Raw genomic sequence first — 6,000 nt, forward strand, 5'->3', positions numbered from 1 at the left:
GGACTTTTCGATTGAATTTTACTTTTTTTGTATGGCAGAGACATCAGCATTAATCTTTAAAATAACTAATTTAGACATATAAAACAGATTTGACGACAATAGACTTCTCCCAATTAGCATTTGATCAAAAAGTTTTATAGATGACCTACAAGTCAACCAATGTTGGAGTATTTTTAATCATGCTTATACGTAAAACAGGACAGGAGTTTTGAGTAATGAAAAATACCAGGACAGTAGTTTTGAGTAATGAAAAAAAACAGGATAGGAGTTTTGAGTAAACAAAAAGCAGAAGGAGCAACTTTGCCAAAAAACGGCAGGATGACAATGTATGGTAAAAGTCAGAATGAACATAGGCGGGACCGACTAGAGCAACACATATAAAGGCAGGATAGAGATTACAATTTAAAAAAGACGGGGCAGAAATTTTCATCCTAGTTGCTCACCCCCTCCCCCTCACAAAAAATTAAAAAAATGAAATTGTAGCTCCTTTATGAAAATATCATTTTTTTAGTATTATAATGTCATGACTTTTCTTTGTTAATGGAAATGATTTTAAGGATGTCTGTGGGTTCGTGGGGAAAAAAATCAAGAAAACTGCACCACCGGACATACTTTATAACGTCTTCTTTCAGATTTTAAAGTCCCAGTAGTTAATACATATTGTTAATATTAAACTAGTATGCTTATCGAAATACTTTCCTTTAACACGCGCACACACACACACATATATACTCACAATTATATATATAATCGATTTCATTACAGCGCGGACAACTGCATAATCATTATTTTTTTTTATAATGATACTGAATCATTTTACCTTTAACTTGTTCATCATCTGCTATCTATAACAGTGATTTTACGCTCACTCAATGTGTCAGAGGCCTTCAAATAGTGATTAAAATAGAATAAAAGAGTAAAGTACATGCAGGTGCATGAGAAAAATAGAAAGTTTAAGGCTGCAACATTTAAATAAACACACAAGATTTAGTCCTCTGCACGTTATTCGTATTATTTGATTTATGCGTTTAAACCTTTAGCGACCCCACAGTTTAGATATCTGTAACATGTGCGATATGACAAGTGGGTGTTACAGACGAATGTTCACCTAATATGACCCAGTCAATTGATAACCGGAGCGCGCCAAAAAATGGTCTTGTCCACATTGTTATGAAAATGATTCTGTTTACATATGACACTGACTAGGGCTATTGGTTCAGCTGAATTATTTGTCAACACGATTTTACAAAATTATCTTCGTATATCATCATTTTATATCAATACCGTTGCGCAAATCTTTAAAACATTTTCCTTATTTGCGCAGTATCGTCCGTTACATATAAAAATTGCTGCCTTGTTGGTTATTTTTTATAGACCTATATGTTTCGTCTCAAATTTAGCCAATCATTGTTGTTGGATCACTTAATTTGTGTTAGCAAAGTTTTGTTTTTCCCTCAGCGAAGTCGGAACTTTTGCGTCTTAGACATCGTTGCAATATCGCCTGCTCCATGATCAGCGCCCTACACCACTGGACCACTTTGGCTACATAAATATATAGCTTTCGGTGGTAGATGTACATGTAATGTCTTTGTTCGTCGATTTTATCTAGGGTTATATATATTTGTTTAAGATCGAAACAAAGTTATCTATTTTTTCTTTCAGCTCTTGAAACACCTCGGCCACGTGGAACATGGTCACCAAGTAGTGGGTTGATCTGTAAGTTCTATGTTGATTATGATTATTAACGTTATGCAATGTTCTATTCTTGTATCATATTTATTTCTGAACACAACAAGATAATATAACTGTATCACACAGAATGTAGAAGATACTGCCCTAATTATGGCGTGCGTAGACTTTTAAGCCCCTTAAACATTTGTTTGAAATGCACCAAACATGGAAAATCAGCATCACCAAATACCTATATCAATCTCAAAACATCTTTGGCTGAGGGAGTTAGTAATAATTTCAAAATTTATTAACGAACAATGTTTAAACGTTTTGTTATATATCATATAAGTAGCGAAGTTTTGACTTCTGAACTGATGATATCTCGGGAACTGATAGTCCTGTAATAAATGAAACTACACGACATAACTTTCATGCATCCGAGTAATCATCATTAACCTTCATCGGGACCACTCAAAGCCCAAACTTCGAAACTGGAAACGTTGCTTCGCTTAACTATAATATGTATCGTTAAAGTCAACGTAGCGTAGTAAAGAGGACGTAACCGCTGTTTCGGAGTTTGCACAAAGCCGAACATTTGAAAGCCAAGTATATGTAAGAACCTAAATAGTTGGAGAGCTATATTACCAAACATGACATAAACAAATAGACATATCAATCTAAGGTAAACTTTGCTTGAGGGAGTTGAAACCTTTGTTTGTTGTTTGAACAACTCAAATACTAATATATTCTATAAAGACAAAATAAGGAGAATATATGTAATAGTAATAAATAGTGGAAGTCATTCGAGAAAAAAACGCGTGTGGCGTAAATATAAAATTTTAAACCTGGTATCTATGATGAGTTTATTTTATTATAAAATTATGGATATTTATGCTCCATTTAATTTACCAGATTAAGAGATTAGTTATTTAGAGAAATTTTTCAAAAAATCAAATAATTTATAAATGTACATCGAAATATCACTGTCTTAGACTTTAAAGTGAGGTCCTTCATATAAGCAGCAAACATTGTAACAACACTTACACTGCTAACATGGCTAACAAAAACATGAATAAGATAAGTCATCAGCAATATAGCAGAAGAATCATTCAGTACTAAAAAGTAAAATAACAAAAAAAAAAACTCCGATGAAAATTCAAAGCGACCAGTCACTTATCAAATCGAACGAATAAAAACTTACTGTCATATTTCTGACTTGAACCAGACATATTTTTTATATGGAAAAAAAGCTTAGATAATTGGAGTAAATCGCAAAGAGAAGCAACGATAGTAGTACCAGAGAAGTGGTAACATTTGTAGTAGCTACATTCGTTGTAAAAGCAGAAGATCTGCTATTTCTTCCTCTGATCCTTGTGCTACTTTTAAGTCGTTTTATTAGAATGCATTAAAAAAATTGTAGTAAAATTGTTTGGAAATCTAAAGACAGACGATTTTATTTGTTTTACTTGTCAAAGTCTATTTCATATCAAGCTATTTCCTAAATCATACTAAAAAGTATACAAATTTAGCTACGCAATGTCCAAAATTTTCATATTTCGTTATTCTAGAAAGAAATGTAAACGATATTCATTAGCTCATGTCAAAACCTTTTAAAATATTTTAATCACATTATTAGAAAGGAAACAAGAAATGATTGTCATTGAGACAACTATCCATACAAAAAGAAGCAACAAATATGTATCAACAATTATAAATCTCGATTTTAGCTAAAAAAAAAACAACATTTTTAAAAGTACAAATGAACGTAATTGAACAGCTTAGGGACGCCTCCGGATGCGGGAGTTTTTCGCTACATTGAAGACCCATTGGTAGCCTTCGGCTGTTGTCTGCTCTATGGTTGTTTCGCTTAGACACATTCCCCATTTCCATTCTTAATTTTATATAATTAACATCGATAATACTTTTCTGACGATATAGTGGTTAAAACTCACAATAATCATCGTTTCAAATTTCAGCGACATGGTACCAAAAAGGAGTCAGACCAAGTTTTAATAAAGGACAAGAATAATTAGGCTTGGATTTGTTTCTTTCCATTTTAACAGCTTATTGACTTAATAAAAGAGGGGCAAAAGATACCAAAGGGACAGTCAAATTCATAGATCGAAAACCAACTGACAACGCCATGGCTATAAATGAAAAGACAAAAAGACAAATAATAGTACACATGACACAACGTCGACAAATAAAGACTAAGCAATACGAACCCCACCAAAAACTGGGGATGATCTCAGGTTCTTCGGAAGGTTAAGCAGATCCGGTGCCACATGTGGCACCCGTCGTAAAAATAATCGCTTCGTGGTAGTGTTTCCATATTAAGTAACCTGCTACCAAAAGAGAAAATGGATTCGAGAATTAGTAAAAAGTTGTTATCTGTAATTATGAAATGAACTACAAAATTGATGGCTCTGATATTTTGTCAAATGTAGTGATATCATAAACAGTGATGACCATTAATACACATCACCTGAGTCTCATACCGTGTTATGGATAATCTATTATCCAGTGTTTAAAAACCTTTGTTAACGACTATTTCATTCCAAATTGTTTTCCTTCAATTATCAAAAAATGTAAATTACAAAAATACTGAACTCAGAGGAATATTCAACTAGAGGCTCTCAAGAGCCTGTGTCGCTCACCTTGGTCTATGTGCATATTAACAATGGTCACAGATAAATTCATGACAAAATGGTGTTTTGGTGATGGTAATGTGTTTGTAGATCTTTCTTTACTGAACATTCTTGTTGCTACAATTATCTCTATCTATAATGAACTTGGCGCAGTAATTACAGTGGAAAATATTTCCTAAAAATTTACAAAAATTTACAAAAATTTATGAAAATTGTTAACAATTGACTATAAAGGGCAATAACTCCTTAAGGGGTCAATTGAAAATTTTGGTCATGTTGACTTATTTGTAGATCTTATTTTGCTGAACATTATTGCTGTTTACAGTTTATCTCTATCTATAATAATATTCAAGATAATAACCAAAATCTGCAAAATTTCCTTAAAATTACTAATTCGGGGGCAGCAACCCAACAACTGGTTGTCTGATTTGTCTGAAAATTTCAGGGCAGATAGATCTTGACCTCATAAACAATTTAAGCCCGTGTCAGATTTGCTCTAAATGCTTTGGTTTCAGAGATATAAGCCAAAATCTACATTTTACCCCTATGTTCCATTTTTAGCCATGGCGGCCATCTTGGTTGGTTGGCCGAGTCACGCCACACATTTTTTAAACTAGATACCCCAATGATGATTGTAGCCAAGTTTGGTTTAATTTGGTCCAGTAGTTTCAGAGGAGAAGATTTTTGTAAAAGCTAACGACGACGGACGACGACGACGGACGATGACGACGGACGACGGACACAAAGTGATGGGAAAAGCTCACTTGGCCCTTTGGGCCAGGTGAGCTAAAACTGAAAGTCCTTAAGCTAATGGCAAAATCAAAAGCTCATACACATCAAACGAATGAATACCAACTGGCATATTCCTGACTTGGTTCAGGCATTTTCTTATGTAGAAAATGGTGGATTTAACCTGGTTTAATAGCTAGCTAAATCTGTCACTTGTATGACAGTCGCATAAAATTCCATTATATTGACAACAATGTGTGAACAAAACAAACAGACATAATAGATAAAAATGTTAACAACAGGGGTGCAGCAGTCAACATTGTGCTATTATCTTAATCACTCTAAAAACAAACAAATATATTAACAAACATTAACCATGGCTAAATAACACAATGACGGTATGTATAAGTACAGAGTCACGTCATATGTAAAGTTATCAAAGCTCAATTAACTATTTCCAGAGGCAAACAAAAACTCTTTTTGATACAGAAGTTTGCTTATAAATTTTGTTAATCGCAGACTATTCAAACCCGCAACTACAATTTTCAAAGATGACTAAAACCTATCTATGATTAAAGTATAATTCCATAATTAATGTGAGGATAAATATAATCAATATGTTTTACCAAAGTATGTACAAGTAAGACATAATTTCTTCAAAGATAAAACTTCACCCGTCATTTTTTTATATCAACACCAAACCCACTGTATCCATATTTCAACGCAAAAGTTATAAGAGACATTCAACCTATGGGATGTATACAAAATAAAAATATATCTATATATCTGGTTTATCAATCCATTTCTTATCGGTATCACAAAATTTGCCCCATCTTATGGCGCTTAACGTGAGGTTACCCAAATTGCACCTATATTGACAGTTTCATATATGCTTCAGACGAAAGTTTTCATTGCGTGTTTATTTTGTAGATGTATCGTTATTTACTATATA

At 33.2% G+C, this 6,000-nt stretch overlaps 1 long non-coding RNA gene across 1 annotated transcript; it reads left to right on the top strand.

Annotated features, from left to right (window-relative positions):
• The first annotated feature begins 1,648 nt into the window (after nt 1-1,648).
• On the top strand, nt 1,649-3,703 carry LOC139512428 (uncharacterized). Its single transcript, XR_011662259.1, has 2 exons — nt 1,649-1,716; nt 3,648-3,703. It is a non-coding gene; the product is annotated as an uncharacterized lncRNA (long non-coding RNA).
• Nucleotides 3,704-6,000: the final 2,297 nt, after the last annotated feature.

Source organism: Mytilus edulis, chromosome 2 (assembly GCF_963676685.1).
Source record: "Mytilus edulis chromosome 2, xbMytEdul2.2, whole genome shotgun sequence".
Lineage (NCBI taxonomy): Eukaryota > Metazoa > Mollusca > Bivalvia > Mytilida > Mytilidae > Mytilus > Mytilus edulis.